Source organism: Rhamphochromis sp. 'chilingali' (assembly GCF_963969265.1).
Source record: "Rhamphochromis sp. 'chilingali' genome assembly, chromosome: 13".
Taxonomy (NCBI): Eukaryota; Metazoa; Chordata; class Actinopteri; order Cichliformes; family Cichlidae; genus Rhamphochromis; species Rhamphochromis sp. 'chilingali'.
Window position 1 is genome coordinate 29,207,673 of NC_137940.1, and position 19,110 is coordinate 29,226,782.

The window sequence follows — 19,110 nt, forward strand, 5'->3', positions numbered from 1 at the left end:
TTCTGTATTTGGGTCTGCCACATCCACACTATAATCTATACTACAATGACTTTATCATCAAGTTCTGCCACTTATTGGCAAGTTATTACATAAGATGGAAAATACAGCAGTAGTTTCATCTCATCTAATTAGCTGTGTTCTTGGCATTCATGTTTGTTTTGTCAATGACTGCATGGTGCATTTCATTGTCATGGTATTGCATTTTTTCCTGTCTATGTTCAATTTATGAAATGTTATTTTCAGTATAGAAACATGAACAGAAGTTGTGAAAATGGCAGTCGTTCCCATGCTATCAGTTTTTTTTACTGTTTTTTTTTCTTTTTTGTTTTTGTTTGTTTTCATGTATTTGGTCGTTGAATTTTTCATCGTCACTGAACAAAAAGTCATAGTAACACTTCCATCTTTTCTGTCAGCAGAGTCAGTTTCTTCCCTCTGAAGTCAGTGTAGTATCTCTGGGATTTTGGACTATAGCTGATATCAAAGCTGACTGATAAAATGATATAAACCTTCAACTCGCTTACATGTATGAGCACACACATACAAACCCTCTCTCAAATGCACCAAAATATATTCTGCCTTAGGCATTAGTGTCAAACTCACCACACATACCACACAGGCTCACAAGTTCAACTTATGTCTTTTTATAAATCTTTTAAATGGTCAACCTTGACAAGCCTCCTGTTTTATAGAAAAGCCCCCTCTTAGCTTTACAGTTTTCTTTCTTTCTTTTTTTTTTTTTCAAACATACAGAGTACTTCCCAGATGGTTTATGACGAGGAAGATTTGAATCCTTCGTTCTGACCTTGACTGGTTGAAACACACTATGGTTTTTGTTTTTTAGGGGAGCTCTCAATCAGTGCTGGAAGGTGTATGAGTTCAATTTCAGTGTGTGGGCTGAATTATGTCAGTGTAGTTTCAAATTTGCTGTTGATTGATTTCTTTTTTTATTAACCATCCTTTAAGCAACATTAACTTTATTACTGTGCTATACCTTCATTTAAAAATATTTTTTAACTGCTATATTAATTTTGGCATAAAATGATTAGCATCTAATTTCTTTCATTTCATTTGACTGCTGTAAAAGGCTGGTAAAAAGAGAGGAATAGAGGGTTGATGAGGACTTATTACCAGCCATTCATTATCTTTCATGAGTGTCAAAACTATACTAATTTGGTACATTCTAGTTGGCCACTTTTTCAATTTAGGCAAAAATTCTAACCGGAGTCAGGGGCGGAGCGTGGGGGTGGCTTACTGGGCTTAAGCCCGGGTTGTTTTGTCAGAAGCCCGGGGTATTTTGGAGTGCAATTTTTTCATAGTTAGATGCCTGGCTGACAACTGTATAAAACAAAAAGTACACACAATATTCGAAGCACATAGTGCACACTGTGGGAATTTACGACTGTGCGTGAATCCCCCCCTGATATTGGTATGATCCAAGCTCAGGCACTAAGCGACTGAGCGAGGGGGCGGGGCAGCTGCTGCCCGTCAGTGCGCTGTTGGAGAGACGGAGCCAGCCATACTAAGGAGAGCTTAAGTTTGACCAGGTACCAAAGCAAATCATTCATACCGTACAAATAATGTAAATATGACGGTGCATCACGAAAGATTGATATCAAACTGATCACTTGACCAATATTACGTTACTTGCTCTTCAAGTGAATCAACAAATGGCGAAATGAAAAGCCGAACAAATGCTATTTTTTTTTAGAGATTCTTAGCTTACGTGTGTTTATTTCATATTTTCAGTTCTTACCCTCCCCGACTAAATCGGTTTCAGTTATGTACTGAAATATAAGAATGGACATTAGAGGGTTCTTTCAAAGAAAAACTCAGGTAAATGTTATTTTATATATTATGCTTTGTATGTTGTTCAGTATATTTGTATGCAAAACAAGAGGAATTTCAGTACACAGCAGGATATTCACATTTGTAACCAGATATTTACATACACTTTAGGGAGAAAACATAAAACATTTTTACTGCACAACATCAATTTAGAGTAAACTTTTGTTTTAGATAAATATTGAAATATCTTTTGAATTAGTTAAATGTCACAATAAAGAGAGACAGAGCTTTCTGTTTTTTATCACTTTCATCAAATTTAGGAGTACATGTACACTAAGTTTATTGTTAATTAATAAGAAAACTCCAGACGATTCCATTCTGAGCTGAAGAAGCTTCTGATAGGTTAGTAGAGTCCATGTGAGTAAACAGGTGGCACAGCTGTGGATGCATATAAGGCAAAACACAGAGCCTGTTTCTGTGACATGGGAAAATCAAGAGATGTCAACCAAAACACCAGGAAAAGAACTGTGGAGCTCCATAAGTGTGGCTCAATTTTGAATACAATTTGGTGCCATTTGCAATTAAGAAATACAGACAATTTCTCTCTTTACTCTTAAAGTTAACAAATATGTTTTTTATATTTATCAATCTAAAAAAATAAACATTTAGTCTGATTTGATGTTACAATTAAAAAGTGTTTGTGTTTTTATCTGAAGAGTTTGTAAATATCTGTATATTTGATGATTGTCAGCACAAAGAGGGAGAGAGAGGAACAGAGAGGGAGATGGAGAATGAGGACAGAACAGAGATGAACAAGAGCAGGTGAGACACACATGTTAGTCAAATGGTTGTTTACCAAAAGTATCACTGTATCATAGGTACTCATGTATCTCGTACCTAGTGTTTCTTTTTAGGTTTGTTATTTTTCAAATTCTATATTTATTAAGTTATGCAGGCTTGTTTGCACAACAAGGCTAAATAATTATATAAACCTTTCTCAATCTAAATATTGTACTTTGGTAAAATTAAAAAATAAATGTAGTGCAGGTCTATGATGATTTTTAGTGCTACTATCATCTAGTTCTGATTCTGGTTCTGTCTTGGTTAAGTCCCAAGTAGTCCTGATTTTGAACTGTTGTAGTCCTGTTTTAATTCTGGATCAGTTCTGGGTCTGGTTGAATTGGGGTTTAGTCCTCGTGTCTTGATACAGCCCTGATTTTGTTCTGCCTTGCTGCTTAATTAAAAAACTAGTTTAAGGTGTTCTGCACATGTGATATATATTTTTCCCTATATGAAGTCATTCTTTTTTGAACAAAACTCAAAACAGAGCCAATTAATCTTTCAGTCATTTCTACCCCCCCCCCCCAAGGGAAAAAAAAATCCCACATGCATACTATCCTTTTGGGCTAAGCCCCGGGTGTTTCAAATGTCTGGCTCCGCCTCTGACCGGAGTACTAAAGATTACAACTGGAGGTCCTCCATGCTGACAGCAGTCAGATTGTTTGGCAAGAAAATTTGATCACACTGGAGATGTTTTTTACTAACTCTTGTAGAAAAACAAAATCTTGTCATTCATATCCCACACAAACACTTTGCAATGAATTCCAGATTAAGTTTAAAATAAGAATGCGTGCAAGGCTAAGCAGTGCTAGCCAATAGATCCTCCTGTTTGGCTGTTACTCTGGGAAAAGACGAGAAAGACGGTGATGGAAGCGTGACTGGAGCTGCGATGTAGCCTATATAATATTTATATTGTACGAACGTGATAATTCTGTATATTGTAATAACGTGATATTATATTGTTCAAACATGAAAGGTATATTGTTAGAACAATATACTTTTCACTTTTCTATTTTTCGCTTCCGTACTACGCTTCCATATCCAAGGCTTTTCAATGTGGCCTCACAAAATTATCACAACTACAACAACCATAAAAAGAGTTGGATAGACATTGCTGCTCAATCACAGCTGCCTGGTCAATGTTTTTCATTAGTAATTTAGCAAAGTTGACGGTGGTGTGTGTCCGCTACTTTGAAACACTTGGGCCGCTCTGCCCGCCACAGTTTCAAACTGGTCATGTGACTGCATGGCCACATCTGATTGGTAAAAATGTTACCGGAAACTCCACTTGCTGCATGTTATCTAATGTGTTAAACTAATTATATTTTTATAAAGTAATGAGTCAAATTTTGCAAATGTAGCGGAGTAAAAGTACAGTTTCTTCTTCACAAATGTACTCAAGTAAAAGTAAAAAGTATCGTGCAAAAAAGGTACTTTAAAAGTACTTTTTTTTTTCAAAAACTTACTCAAGTAAATGTAACGGAGTAAATGTAACTCGTTACTACCCACCTCTGTAAATAAGTCATAGAAATATGATTCACTGAGGTTTGAGGGAAGCGGTGTAATGCTGAATTTCATACTGAAAAAAGCATATATTATTGTGATCATGACAGTTAATGGGATTTGTGATAGTTGGAGTGTTTATTTACGGCATGTTTAGAGCTGAGTTCCTTTCTTCTTCTCAATAATAACACCAGTATTTTATTGAAACCAAGCAGAACCAAACTTAACTGAACTGTGTTTCAGGTTTTTAGTCACATTCCTACATGGAAAATGGTACATAATTAAAACGTCTCTGCACACAGAGAGATTTTCATGCAGTTTCTCTTTTTCTTTGCTCTTTCAGAGCCATACACATGTAGGAACCCATACGGAAAAGAAATAGTAAAAACTTATATGTGATTACTCATGAAAGTGGCCACTTTCATGAGTAAATCATATAAGGATTACATGATTTACTCATGAAAGTGGCCACTTTCGCATTACTTTCATACATAGTTTTAGTAAGAATCCAAAACATACAAGTTTCATTATATAATTTTTCAAGGGATCTTATATCTGTTTTCACACTTATATGCTTTTCATACAAGTTTCACACAAGACAGATACAAACTTTATAAGATTTATATATATCTTTTCCATATGGGAATGTTTGATGGGTTATGTAATACTAAGTTTAATAAGTACCTCCTGCCTCACACAGCTTACCTTCAGCCAAAGACAACCCAAAGTAACTATATAAACATATGGAGCTCAGGATCTGATGGTAAATAATGTTTATAGGTCTACTGCACATCATACAGGTGAGCTGTTACAAGCAAATTTCTTGATTATGGTGTTGGCATAATAATGCAGCTCTCCTCTGGATAAGCCCTGCACTCCAGCTGAGTCTCAGTCCTCAGGACTACACACAGGCTGTATCCCAATTCAGGGTCTGCAGCCTTAAAGTACGCATTTCAAGGCCGAGTACGTCACAGCGGCGCGACGAAGGCTGTCCCAATTCAAAGGCTGCTCAAAATGCGGCCCTGAAATGCGTCCTTCAAATCCCTGAATTTTAAGGCTGTGGCAGTGTAGACTTCGTGGCCCAACATATCCCAGAATGCATAGCGCGGCGGTGGGTGTGGATAATTTTGCCGAAAAAAAACGGCGGATGGGGGGCAGCCGAAGAGTAAACTTTAAGTAAGTACTGAATATTATGTCACTTATTTATGTGCAAATGTTTAATAACGCAGAACATTAAAACATTACTGTTGGCAACATGTTGGTATAGTTATGTGACATTAGTGACGTTTGTACTAACTTGGTTTTAAAGCCTTTACTTTAAAATATACACCGTTCAATAGCTGAGCTTAATCTTACAGAGAATGATCAAAGCTCATGTAGAAAGAAAAAAAAAATGAACAAAAGATTTTCTCCTTCATTTCTGTCAAACAAAGCTGTATGACACGTTTCCAGCTTTTAGTATCATGGTTGCTAGGCAACCTGGGCAGCGCAACGGAGGCTAGACCGTCCCATTTCACAAGCCTCGCACTTCCGGCCTTAGCGGTCTTTGAGTACGCGGCCCTTGAGGATCATTGAGGCTGCGTACTGTAAGGCTGCAGACCCTGAATTGGGATACAGCCACAGTCCCCAGCAATTTCAATCAGAAGAGATTTGAAAAACACATTGATTGTCCTTCAGTCACCTCTCATTTATCTTAATTGCTGCACTGTTTTTGGAATGAAACGCATGCAGAACCTGAGCTTCCACTGTATTATTTTTTGTTAGGATATCACTCGCTCCCTTGCTCTCCGTCATCAGGTGTTTTAGTTTTTATGCAACTAATCCGCATTGCTCTTTGTAGGTAATTGCTGAAATGAACAGAATGCATATTTGTATATAAATTAACATGTTGTTAGTAGATCACACAAAGAACTGAATTTCAACCACTTACACCAGCTGTAAATATTTTATTTCCTTCCTTGGAACAAAAATTATGGAGTGTCACTCTACACCTCTGTATTTAGTTGAATAGATGTGCCAGAAAAGGAAAGTGGCCAGTAAATGTATTTTTTTTTAATGTAAATACAATAATATAGGCCAACGTGAATTGTTTTTAGTAATGTTGTTTTATGCACAACATTACTATGAATGATTCTGTATTGAGACGGAAGGTTGGATGTATTTTCTTGGTTTCCATTGTGTGCTTAATACCACGCTTGAAGGAACATGTTTAAACAGCCAGCTGATCCCAACTCTTTGAGGACAATTATTGATTAAGACATTGGCTTAGATTTAGTTCAGCTGATTTTGTTGCTGGATGTGTAAAATAAGAATTTATTGATTAGAAAACACATTGCTGGAACAGCAATTTGTGGGCTGCTTGAGATCAATAATAAAAGATGCTTATGCTCGTCATATCTGCTTTAGTACCTCTGATGTTATTATGTATTGGAAAGGGGAGTGGATTAAGATTGATCGCAAGTATAAGAGGGTAGATAGATGCACCTTTTATGCATTAGTGATAATTTGATCCTGTACAAAGCTTTCTCGTCATCTTCTCTCTAACTGTCAACACTTTAGGTTTACTGATGAAACGGGGGATTTCTTACTCAGAGTAATCATCTGATTAAAATGCCACCACTGCTTAACTGAAAAACACACATAATAGATGTTTATTCCTTTATCAGCTTGAAAAAGATGCATCATTTGCATCCAGTCTGATATTGGACAATTTCTGTGGCCACGGGAATGAAAACAGTGGTAATGTTCAATACTTAATTTGCTGGACATTAAATTGGTGCTATCACGTTATCTTCCCGGAGGCAGTCTCTGTTATTTCATCCCTTTATCATTCCTCTCTGACATCACTGGCTCCAGCGTTTCTCAGTGAAGGAGACTTTATCTCCTCCTGGTCTGGTATTCTTTGAGGTTTTTCATTTTCTCTCTTTTAGTTCTTTTTCCATTTTGTCTAGCCTCCAAGGTAAAAGAAAAGAAAAGACAGTTTTAATTTGTTTATGAAGCTCTGAAAGTGATGCTAATTTCATTTAAAAAAAGAAAAAACAGAAATATGTCCTTTGGTAATGGTGGTTAAACCACCTATTTATTTATGTTTGTTCAGTTGTTCTTTTAATCTTTATTTAATTAGACACTTTAATTAACATTAAAGTCTATTTTTCAAGAGCAGACTGAGAATCACAAAAACCCAATTAGTACACTAAAACAACAAAACCGTAGATTAAACAAGGAATTAATCAACACAGTTACAAGAATAATAATAATAATAATCATGAAGCTTTAAGGCTATTTAAAGAAGCATGCTGTATGAAAGCAATATGCAGTGAAATGTTCATTTGAACCCAGTTCCACCAACTAGTTTCAGGAATTTGCTTTAAGGAGTTTTGGTACAGCAAGAAAGAAGAGACATAAATAGAAGCAAACTAACGACTGCCAAAATTACTTGTAATTACAATAATGGCTTTACTCTGAATGTTTTTTTACTCCTATTTTAAGGCTAAAAGTGTAATCTGTACATGTATGCAAAAAAAAAATCAAATAAAAAAAACAAACAAGATTTGTTGGTCCTATGACACACTTTTTTATCTTTATTATGATTGCAGTTTCCAGGAAGTGAAAAATATTTCACTTTTAAATTTTCTTTTAATAAATTCTTTAAGCTTGTGTTGCTTTTTTGGTTTCTGCTGGAAGCCTAATTCGTAGCGTTGTTGTCACTAAAGGCAGTAAGCAGTTTTTTAACACCTTGATTCAGAGACAAACAATTGCACTTCTAGCTAAATCACTGCCAGTAATGAGTGTCATCCACATTGCATTGCATTATGATATTATGTAATACCTAAGGTGAAAAAAAATCTAATTTTAATTACTTTTTTATTCCTTGCCATATAGAAAAATTGCATGATTGGCAGATTCAATAATAATATGTTGAACGGGGTCTGCTGTGAGCTGCTTAACGTCAGCAAAAATAAATAATCAAGCAGAAAGCCCCTGAACAACAAAAATAATAATTTGAAAAATAGCAGTTATTGCATGCTGGTCTTTTTGTTTGCGTTGCAGTTTGGTGAAGCTGAACAAAATTCCTATCAAATATACTTGATGCCGTTTTTCTTTTCTGCTGTCACTGTGTGTAGTTCTGTTGTCAGCACTCTACACTTTAGCTAAAATCTCTCTCTATATTCCTTCATGTTACTCTGTTAATGTGACCAGTACAATAAGTAAATGCACGGGCCTGCAACTGCTACGCTCCAAGTAAAAACCTCCTAGATTACTGAAAGAGACAGTTATAATGCTCCCATAATGCAGGATCTAATTAGTTGCTGGTACTGAAGAAAAAATAAAAATATGCAAACTTGTTGCCTTAGAAAAAATAAGTACAGTTTACAGTATAGTTTACAGTTTGCAATATAAAATAATTAGTTCAACTGACATAAACATTTAAATTTCATCAGTAACTTTATTTAAATTTTGCTTGATTAAAAATTCTATGCAACTTAATCATCACATTACATTTTGTCATCCTTGAATTTAGAGATTTCTAAATTCTAGCTCAATAACACAAATTTATTAAGTATAATAAAAATAAAAGTAAAATTAATAATTAGAATGTTTCTTGGGCTGGTTTAACAACTTTTATTTTCTGATGCAAACAAGTGCTTCCAACATGTAAATCAATACTTGATACTGATCTCATCTGTATAACACTGCATTATAATGTCATGCTAAAAAAAGGATTTCAGAACAGCAATAGAAAAAAGAGAAATCCTTGGAATTCTGAAAGTTCAGCGGACTGACAGAATAACAAACAATCACTGAGCTTCTCAGTTTTTGACGTAAAGCACTTCTGTCAAACATGGTTTTACTATAGCTTGGGTGTGTATGGCTGCCAATGGAAGCAGCATACTGACATGTATTAATGATTTCAAAGCTAACAGCAGCAGCAGGATAAATGTGGGGGTATAGTAGAATATACTGTGTGCACAGATTGAAAATGTATCAGAAAGCACTGGATGGCACTCCCATGGTTCTAGGTCTTAAACCCAGGTTTGGGGTTTTTTGCTTTTAAATTGTGGTTATTCCAATGTTCACATTTTCATAGTTTTTTTTTAGTTCTAACTTATGTTAGTAATTTTATTTGTTTCCTCAGTCTCATCCTTTTGTGCCTTTCCCCTTGTCAAGTTTACCCATGTGTCTGTATCTTCCTATTTATTGTTTCTCACTTCGTTTTTTTTTCCTCCTGAGTCAAGTTTTACTTTTCTCCTCATGTCTTGTTGTCTTGATTTTTAACATCTGTGTCATTATCCTCTTATTTCCCCGATTAATTTCATGTGTAATAAATATTCTGATTAAACTCGTGTGTATAAATAGTCCTGTCCTTCCCCTCAGTCTTTGTCTTGGTGTCTGTTTCCTTTGTATCCTCTTTTTGCAATTCTTACCTCTGCCTGTCTGTAACACACGTACTCATTCATACTTGCCCTCATTCAGAAGTACATTCAACATCAGTATTGAGCTAAACATTTAACCAAAGTAACAAAAGAAGGTTATTAAGATAAAGAGGTGGGAAATCTTCAAATGAGTCTATTTGATCTCAGTCTGACTGCGTGTTGGTTCACCTGTGCACCAGAGAGACTTCCCGTCATATAAAAGTTGAATGTGCCTGCAGTAAAAGCCTGTAAGAGAATCACCATTAAATGAAAATACAATGTGCCCTCCATTAGCTATTGCTCAAAAGCTTTAGGCAATCACTGACTGTAAAGGATTTAATATGAAGGCTGTGATAAGTACTTACTATACTACTTTAACTGTAGAGTAGCCACATACTTAGCGGTATCAGCACTATGAGTACAAATAAAAAGTCTACCTTAGTTGGTTCAATCCTGGTGGCAATGGAAACCTTAAAGCTGGAAGCTTATTAATTTAAGATAGTATCCATTTTTCTATTTTACGTTGAATATGCTGACACACAGAGATTAGAAGATCACAAAACCTTTAACAACCCAAGTATTTTCTGTTCCAGGATGAATGGAAAAGGAGTGAAATGTGAAATTACTGAAAGTGTACGGTAGCAGATCGTTGGAGTGATCCTTGCATTACAATTGATTGGTTAATTACTAAGTCAGTGCTGCTCACTTTAGTTCAGAATTGATCAAACTCTTTGCTTCTGTCATTCTTCAAAGGCTCTACTTCCATTTCCTTTGCCCTTTCACTACACTTTCTTTCTACTTCTTTTTTCTTCTCTTCTGACCTCTCCTGTCATCTTCTTTCCTCGTCAGTTGCTGCATCTTTCTTCACATCTCACTTTTGTGATTAAGTCATGCAGTCATTTCTCCTCTCAGCTTTCTTTACTTTTCCTTTATTCAGAGTAACTCTATAATTCAGTCTGAGGCGTAAGATGACGTTTTGCATTTGGAATTTTCTGAATCTCTTGATTATTTTGGTATTTGTTTCTGAGCAGGTGTGAGTTGATGCATGCCCATCTTAAATTGCCTTTAAATGTGATACTTATCCTCTCATTCCTCTTTTATTTTCTTGCAGGGAAAGAGATGTTGGTCAGATTACATTGAGCACTGAGCCTAGACTTAAATTCATAAAAGGTTTTTAAAAATTTGAGTTTTCACTGTATGCCACAGAAAGATAGAACATTTCAGCGTTATTGGTGATTTTAAAAAGCCTTTGACAACAAACATGTGTCTCTAATTTTTACTTTTTGTATCTATTCAGCAGTATCTGCTGCCCAGATACAAACACTCTACTACTGAATAAAAAGCTGTAATTTAAAAACATTATTCATGTGCAGGCTTTTGTTCAACGATGCATGTTAACCTCCTCAGTGGAGGTCATTATGTGATTGGTTTGGTGTCTGTTTGTTTATTTTCTCTCTTAGCTAAATAACTCAAGAAAATACAAAAAAATGAATTTGCATGTGAACTTTAACAATGATGGCGTTTGAACAAACTTAGAAGTAATAAACATCTGGAATTGATTAATCAGGAAGCATTTTTTTATCACCACAAAATATTTTGCAATAAATTCTTACAAATGCATGTCACAATTCAAATAAGAAAAAATAGGATCCATCATAGGCAGACCAGATCCAGATGCATTTATGGATCCAGGGAATAAATTTATCCATGATGTACATTTTCTTTTTTTCTTTTTTTCAGATTTATGCAGACTTGGACTGCTGTCGTCTATTTATACTTCATGTGTCATTTCGTCAGGGTTAGAGGTCAAAGATTAAGAAAAGGGGCAACAAGGGATGATGTGATGATTCTGCATGATCAGAAAGAAAATATGTACACTTCTGTAGGAGTAACTTAGCATGTACACAACTGCACAAGGTGTGATCAGGTCAGGGATTAGTTGATGTTTGCATCAGACACCAGCTGTGGTTCAAAAACAACCCATTAGGCACCTAATGGAGACAGGGCTGCTCTCTTTTTCCAAAGTTACCAGCCACATGCTAATGATCTGTACACAGCAACTTAATCTCTAAGTAAGCAACCAAGAAGAACCTTACAGTCAAAAACATGGCCATTTTCTGAGGATTTGTCAGTAAAGTGAACATTGTTTTGTGACAGTTTACACCACTGTGCTAATATATAGGGCTGTACCTTGGCTTCCTCTCTGGTAAGCCGATAGTACATCTTACTCTATGGTCTTGTAGCTATTATACATTGGATTTGTGCACCATTAACAACTACATTTCTGTTTCAGACCCAATCTCGTCACCGTTTTACAGCAGTTTTCTTCTAAAAGTTCTCTCACCTTCATTTGTTTACTGTATGCCACCTGAGAGTGGGTTTGTGTTGTTGGTCTAGTGAAGGCACAGCAAAATGTGCTGTGCCTCAGTGCCATATTGAGAAACTTGTGGCGATTTCTGTGGAGGAACATATGTGGAGGTGCTTTAAACAAAATCCTGTAGTTTTATATAATGAAAATAAAAAATAGGGGAAAAGGTTGTTAGTTTGTTAAGGATCAACCAAATGAAAAATTTCTTTAAAAAGTATAACACAACTAACATGGGACCATGTAATCAAGAGTCTCTGGGGGATTTGGATGGAGAAGAATATGACACACAACAAAGATCACCACGTGGAAATGCATGAAAGAATGAATGAACTGGGTAAATCCTTAGGTGTTTGTTTATGAGAATATGAACAAAATATATACTTATTATGTGTCTCAATTTGGTCTTTGCTATCCCTCTCTAGTATTTAGTCAGACGCATGCCTTTGTAATGTGTAAAATAGTATTAGTTACTGGTAAAAGTTGTGAGCATGAATTCACTACCAAAATCTACATAATCAATCTCATCCTCCTTCCTTGAATGTAAATAGGGGGGGGTTTTTTTGCACTGCATATGAGCTACAGTGAATAATAGCATGTCACTGGGCATCTCCGTGTCAAATGATGTGTCTATATGCCTGCATAATGGACACATCTGTTTATCGAAAATAATCCTATCAATCTTTTTCTTGCCCTTATTCTATGAGGACTTCCCTTTGTATACAGTTTTTATAATGTACATATTAAGATTCGATCCATGGTGTTGCATATTTTTATGCTTAAAGTTAGACTACAGAGTTTGTTTTCTATAAAAACAGTCTCATGAAGGATTGCATTCATACAATACAAGCCAGTACATACGTTTAAAAAAATGTTGTTTCATTTGGATGGAGGTATTTATTTATTTTTTTTACCTTTGTACTATTAACGTAACCATATTCTTATTTAAATACAGCTATTATCAATTACCAGACATGATATGTCTGTATTTATACATGTTTGCATGTCTGTATGTGTGTGCAGCTGTTCTTGAACACACCTAATGTAGTGGAAACTCTGCAGATGGGTTTTGAATACTTTGACATAAACCTGTTTGTCTGTTAGCATATTTTATCAATGAAATCTCACCCATGCAATCATGAAACTCTGCGAATGTGTAGTTTGCATTAAAATGAACACTGCATTCATTAAGCTCATCGCGACCTGGTCTCTAGCTTAAGTGTGATTCTGAAAGCTCAGCATTTGAGCTATTTTACAGTGCAGCTGACTTAAGATCAGTAACTTTTGTTTACAATTCTTCTTTTTTTTTCTTTTCCTTTTTTTTCTACAAACTGAGCCATTTAAATCAAGTACTCATTCATTAATTAGTTTTTTCGCTTGACTGTCTAAATGCTTCTGGAGATTATTCATAGTGTCATTAGCAGTTGAATAGATCTTTTACTATCTGAAAGAACAGATTGGGCTCATATATGGGTAGTTACAACCAAAATCAGTTTGACTTGACTGTTGTCGTGTCCAAATTCATGGGCTGCATTCTCCTGAGGCCGCATTTGTAGACCGATTACGTCACAGCGACGCGCCGAAGGCTGTCCAAATTCGTAGACCCCTCCGAATGCAGCCGACAAATGCGTGCTCCTTTTTCCGAATTTGAAGGATGGGTCGGGTGTGTCCTTCGTGGCCCACCATATCCCAGAATTCATAGCGCGGCCCAGCCAAGCTCCAGTTTCCGGCTAATGGCGGCCGCTACTAAGTTTTAAAATTACTCTTATTAATCTTTCTGGGTCACAAAATAAACTTTTAACATATTTTCAGGCGAGAAAGTAGCTGTGTAAACATCAAATATCTGCTCGGTTTATCAAGATATCGCATCTTTGCTAAAGTGCTTCGACGTTTTCGGAGACGTCTGCTACCCACCAGCTCGATAGCTAGCCGGGAGCTCGAGGGTTACTGATGCGGCCGAGAATGGCACAACTCCCGGCACATCATTTTCAGATCACCGCGGACTTTCGCTGCTCGGGTTAAACGTTGTCAGCCGGTGATCAGCTGTGATCAGCTGATCACGGGGCCGGGGTTAAAAGAGAGACGCCAGACATCATTCTCTTCGTGTCAGGAGCTCCGAAACTCTGCCGACGTCAGTCTCCGCCTGATTCAGCAACCGTGAGTGATTATCCCTTCAATCCTTTTTCTCTTCCCGGCTCCGCTCGCTCTCTGTCGGTAACGACCGTTCCGAAGCCACGCTTCGTGCACTGATCGTTACTAGAATAACTGCGTGCCTGCTCCAAACCCACCGCTAGCCTTCGCCGCGCTTGGGTCTAGCCAACACGCCACACGGGCACGCCGAATTACTGTGTGTAACCCGCCCGGCCGTGACAAACGTAATATATAAGTCACTTAGACAACCTAAAAATGTTATTGTTGGGCTTTTTTTCAGTGTTTTGTTTGTTCGTGAGTAAATCGGTTTGGCTGAGATTAAAGTTATTAGATTAGATAAAATAAAACTTTATTAATCCCCCGGGTGGGTTCCTCCTTGGTTTTTACACAGCTGACTAAACGTCAAACAGAAAACTGATTAAACAGAAGTGTGAGATGGCCGAGAGTTTACTCCAGTGTCCTGTTATATTTTAGACAGCAAGGAGCAGACGGCTGAGTTTATTAAACTCCACCGAGACAGCGGTGACGCTAATCAGAAGGCTAGACCGTCCAATTTCACGGCCGTTTACTTCCGGCCTACCCGATCTTCTGAGGACCCGGCCCACGTAGACCGCGAAGGCCGGGTCCTCGGGAGAATGTAGCCCATGAATTTGGACACGACCTGTGTCTGTACCATAGCTTTATTTAAGTCAGTGGTTCAACCCACTCACTCAAAACCAACATGAGTCAGGTTGTGTCAGTGACTGAGCTGCGTAACATGTTTTCTTTGCTTTGTTTGATGTGATTTTTTTTTATAAACTCAAGTAAACAAAACTGTAAGAAAGAGAAGAGACAGGGGAGTGAGGAGGGTGGAGAGAAGAGAGAAGAAAAGGCAGGAGGGTAATTCCACACTATGATCCAGTGTTTGATATTTAACTTGTGGCTAAAATCAATACTTTATGTTTGATGAGAAACACACAGCCTTCCAGCTTGACTATTTACTACAGCTTCCTACAGCTTTCTGCCACACAAACAATGACTAAAGACATATTTGCTACTCAGACCAATAAACAGTCTATAAAATTGGCTCTGTAAGTATTTGGTTAGTGATATCATTTCCATAACTTTGCCTCTATTCATCGCTACAGTATAAATTAAGCCATCCAGATGGCTTCAGATTTACTTTAATTAAAAATACTGTCCTCACAATTTATTAATCACAGCAACTGTACACATGTAGCCTTGAGATTTTCATAGGCTCAAATTTAAATGAACAATTAACAGATGAGTAGCTTCATCGCCGGGTGTTACCTGCTTGTCTTTTGATTTCATGGCACAGCTCCTCAATGAATGCTTCCATATGAAACATAATTGATGTCAACCATGTATTGTTAGCAACAAAAATTTCTGGCACAACTTCACTTTCTTCCAAGGTGCATGGAGAGGATGAGAAACTAACAACACAGGAACTCCAGCAACACTTAAAGGTAAAGAGGAACAACTTGTACCAACCTTGTAATGTTTGAAGAATTTTGATCATTATATCCTTGGACAGGGGGTGGATCTGACTCAGTCGTTATAGTAACTGCAATTTAGGGTTTAGGACAAGAATAAGTCAGGTCAGGCCACTGTTATACCATATTTTCCACACTATAAGGCACACTTAAACTCCTTTAATTTTCTCAAAAATTGACAGTGCACCTTATAATCCGGTGTGCTTTATCTATGAATTCTAGTTTTGCTTACTGTCCTCGAACCGATTTTATGTCAAAAAATGTTTTAGTACGACTTTGGTAAGCTACAAAACTGCAATGCTTGATGGATTGTCGGAGCATAATGGCTACCGTAGTCAGGAGCCTCGCGGACTTGGAGTAATCTGTGTCCAAAACTCTGTCAGCTTTAGGTCCACTTGATAAAAGTTAATGTGAGGGTTTCCAAGGGTCAGGGACAAATGCAATTGCATGGCAGGATTTTGTAAACGGACCAATTTTCAGTCAGGAGAACAACTGAGATAATCCATCCACATTATTAAGTTAATCATTAACATACTGCAACAACATGGGAATAGAGCAGCTGCAAGAGAATTCAATATTAATGAATCAATGGTATGGAAGTGGAAGAAGCAACAATTATGAGTTGAGTGAAGTTTAGATAAATAAAACTTTTGTTTCGTTTAATGCACCTTATAATCCTTACTTACTTACGTATCATAAACCATTTTCACAAATTAATTCATGCATGTCAAAAGAATCAGGTCGGGACATTGTTCAGATTTGTTCTTCCTCGCATGTAGCACACAGCAGACAATAATCCTCATCAGCTACATTCTCTCTTCTGGAAACACTCTGTATAGTTTCAGCAACAGAGCTGCCTGATAAGAGCTAGAAGAAATTACGACATAGGAATCCCAGTCAGCTAGCTGTGAATGCACTGGACTATTCCTGGCACTATTTTCATGTCAGCACACATCAATGCAATCAGACATCACACAGACTTTGTAATAGGGGGCTGTGCTGGACATTTGGGTTTTCACATGCACCTTCTTCATTTGATGTCTGGAAAAGTTCACTGCTGGAGTGCATGTGTGAAAATGTATGGCGTTATTTTTGTGCCACTATTCTGAGCGCACGTAAAAAGAAATGTGAGCACACGTAAAAAAAATTTGCAGGTGCACACACACACACACACACACACACACACACACACACACACACACACACACACACACACACACACACACACACACACACACACACACAATAGCAGCCCCACTCGCTCAGTTTTTGCATTTGCTCTTGCTCGCAATGTGTTGCTTGCGCTCTCAACATTTCTGCCCGTGCGCGTTCAACTCAAAAATATATATATAATATAAAATATAGCTAAGGCCTAAGACCTTACACTATCTGTCATTTTTAGACAATCTGATGCCTTGATTATATAAGGAAAATCACAAAGAGACAGGATGAGGTGATGACACTGACGCAAAGGGACCAGGGAGCACTCAAACATGGGCCAGTGCAGTAAGGACTGGGCCTCAGCATAAGAATTTTGCAATCTGCAATCAGAGTCATACAATATTATATATATTCAACATCAAAGTGTTTAGGAAGAGTTGGCAGAAAAGCAGACTTACAGAAACTGTGAATTAAGGGCCCAGAGTGCCTTTGTGTACTTGAGGCTGTTTCACTGTCAAGCTATTAAGCCCCCATGGACATGGGTGTCTGTGAGTGTGGACATTAGAAATGGGACATTGTCTGAAACAGTTTTGTTGATATCACAAAAATCCTGTAGATGTCACTCTTTCTACTGTTACAATAAAAAAAACAGCTCAATAAGCATAGTTGGGATCAGATTCATTGCTCTGTATATCTATTGTTTAAATATCCCTGCCTCTTTTTCCTCTTCCTCTACAGCTCTACTGCTCCATGCCATCGTCCCCTCTCCTTTTTCTGCCGCATGTTTATTTTTCACAGTGACACTTCTGTGGAAAGGGCAGATGGATGACCTACACATCTTGACTGTAAAGATGAATTACCAGCCTTACCAAATCACTCTTGTCCCATTTTATGAAAGCGCCTTCAAATACAATGTTTTCTCTCTTTTGTCTTTTGCTTTACTGTCAGCACAGTAAAGCTTTCAGAGTGCTAAAGGTTATCAGGCAATATATATGAAGGTTTACTAAGATATCTGCAACTGTTAGTTGCTTCATACAAACAAGAAAAATACAAGCAGGTACACATGTGTATATCTATCAAATACAGTGAGTGTCTAAAAAGGAGTTTTGTATATAAAGAGTGTGCTATGATATTGTAGATGGGGTGAATGGCACTGATATATATTTGCTCACACCAGTTCTGCTTCTGCAGAAGAACATTAAAAATCCTGCTCATGCCCATCTGGGGCCTCTGGATATATGGGGCCAGGATCTCCTCCATACCTGCTTCATGCCCTGGGGGACAGGGCTGTGGTTCCCCACACTCCCTAGCAGATCGTTACATGGAGAAACCTTTGGAATACAAGCATGCTGATCCACAAAGGTATGCACACAGGTGTACACACGGGTGTTCACAGACGCAGACTACACCTTTCTTGGCTGCTGCCTCAAAGCACATTGTGCGCTGTCCAGAGGCGGAGCCAGACATTTGAAACACCCGGGGCTTAGCCCAAAAGGATAGTATGCATGTGGGATTTTTTTTTCCCTTGGGGGGGGGGGGTAGAAATGACTGAAAGATTAATTGGCTCTGTTTTGAGTTTTGTTCAAAAAAGAATGACTTCATATAGGGAAAAATATATATCACATGTGCAGAACACCTTAAACTAGTTTTTTAATTAAGCAGCAAGGCAGAACAAAATCAGGGCTGTATCAAGACACGAGGACTAAACCCCAATTCAACCAGACCCAGAACTGATCCAGAATTAAAACAGGACTACAACAGTTCAAAATCAGGACTACTTGGGACTTAACCAAGACAGAACCAGAATCAGAACTAGATGATAGTAGCACTAAAAATCATCATAGACCTGCACTACATTTATTTTTTAATTTTACCAAAGTACAATATTTAGATTGAGAAAGGTTTATATAATTATTTAGCCTTGTTGTGCAAACAAGCCTGCATAACTTAATAAATATAGAATTTGAAAAATAACAAACCTAAAAAGAAACACTAGGTATGAGATACATGAGTACCTATGATACGGTGATACTTTTGGTAAACAACCATTTGACTAACATGTGTGTCTCACCTGCTCTTGTTCATCTCTGTTCTGTCCTCATTCTCCATCTCCCTCTCTGTTCCTCTCTCTCCCTCTTGGTGCTGACAATCATCAAATATACAGATATTTACAAACTCTTCAGATAAAAACACAAACACTTTTTAATTGTAACATCAAATCAGACTAAATGTTTATTTTTTTAGATTGATAAATATAAAAAACATATTTGTTAACTTTAAGAGTAAAGAGAGAAATCGTCTGTATTTCTTAATTGCAAATGGCACCAAATTGTATTCAAAATTGAGCCACACTTATGGAGCTCCACAGTTCTTTTCCTGGTGTTTTGGTTGACATCTC

General features: G+C 37.2%; 2 long non-coding RNA genes across 2 annotated transcripts in view; one reads left to right on the top strand and one right to left on the bottom strand.

Moving 5' to 3' along the window:
• Positions 1-18,854, bottom strand: part of LOC308409017 — a 101,401-nt gene extending 82,547 nt beyond the window's left edge. Inside the window, exons 1-2 of the long non-coding RNA XR_013973891.1 lie at positions 18,784-18,854; positions 15,550-15,622 (exon numbers count right to left, since the gene is read on the bottom strand). This is a non-coding gene — a long non-coding RNA (uncharacterized lncRNA). The remainder of the gene's footprint in view (positions 1-15,549; positions 15,623-18,783) is intronic.
• LOC308409018 lies at positions 1,232-2,643 on the top strand. Its single transcript, XR_013973894.1, has 3 exons — positions 1,232-1,544; positions 1,747-1,833; positions 2,537-2,643. It is a non-coding gene; the product is annotated as an uncharacterized lncRNA (long non-coding RNA).
• Positions 18,855-19,110: the final 256 nt, after the last annotated feature.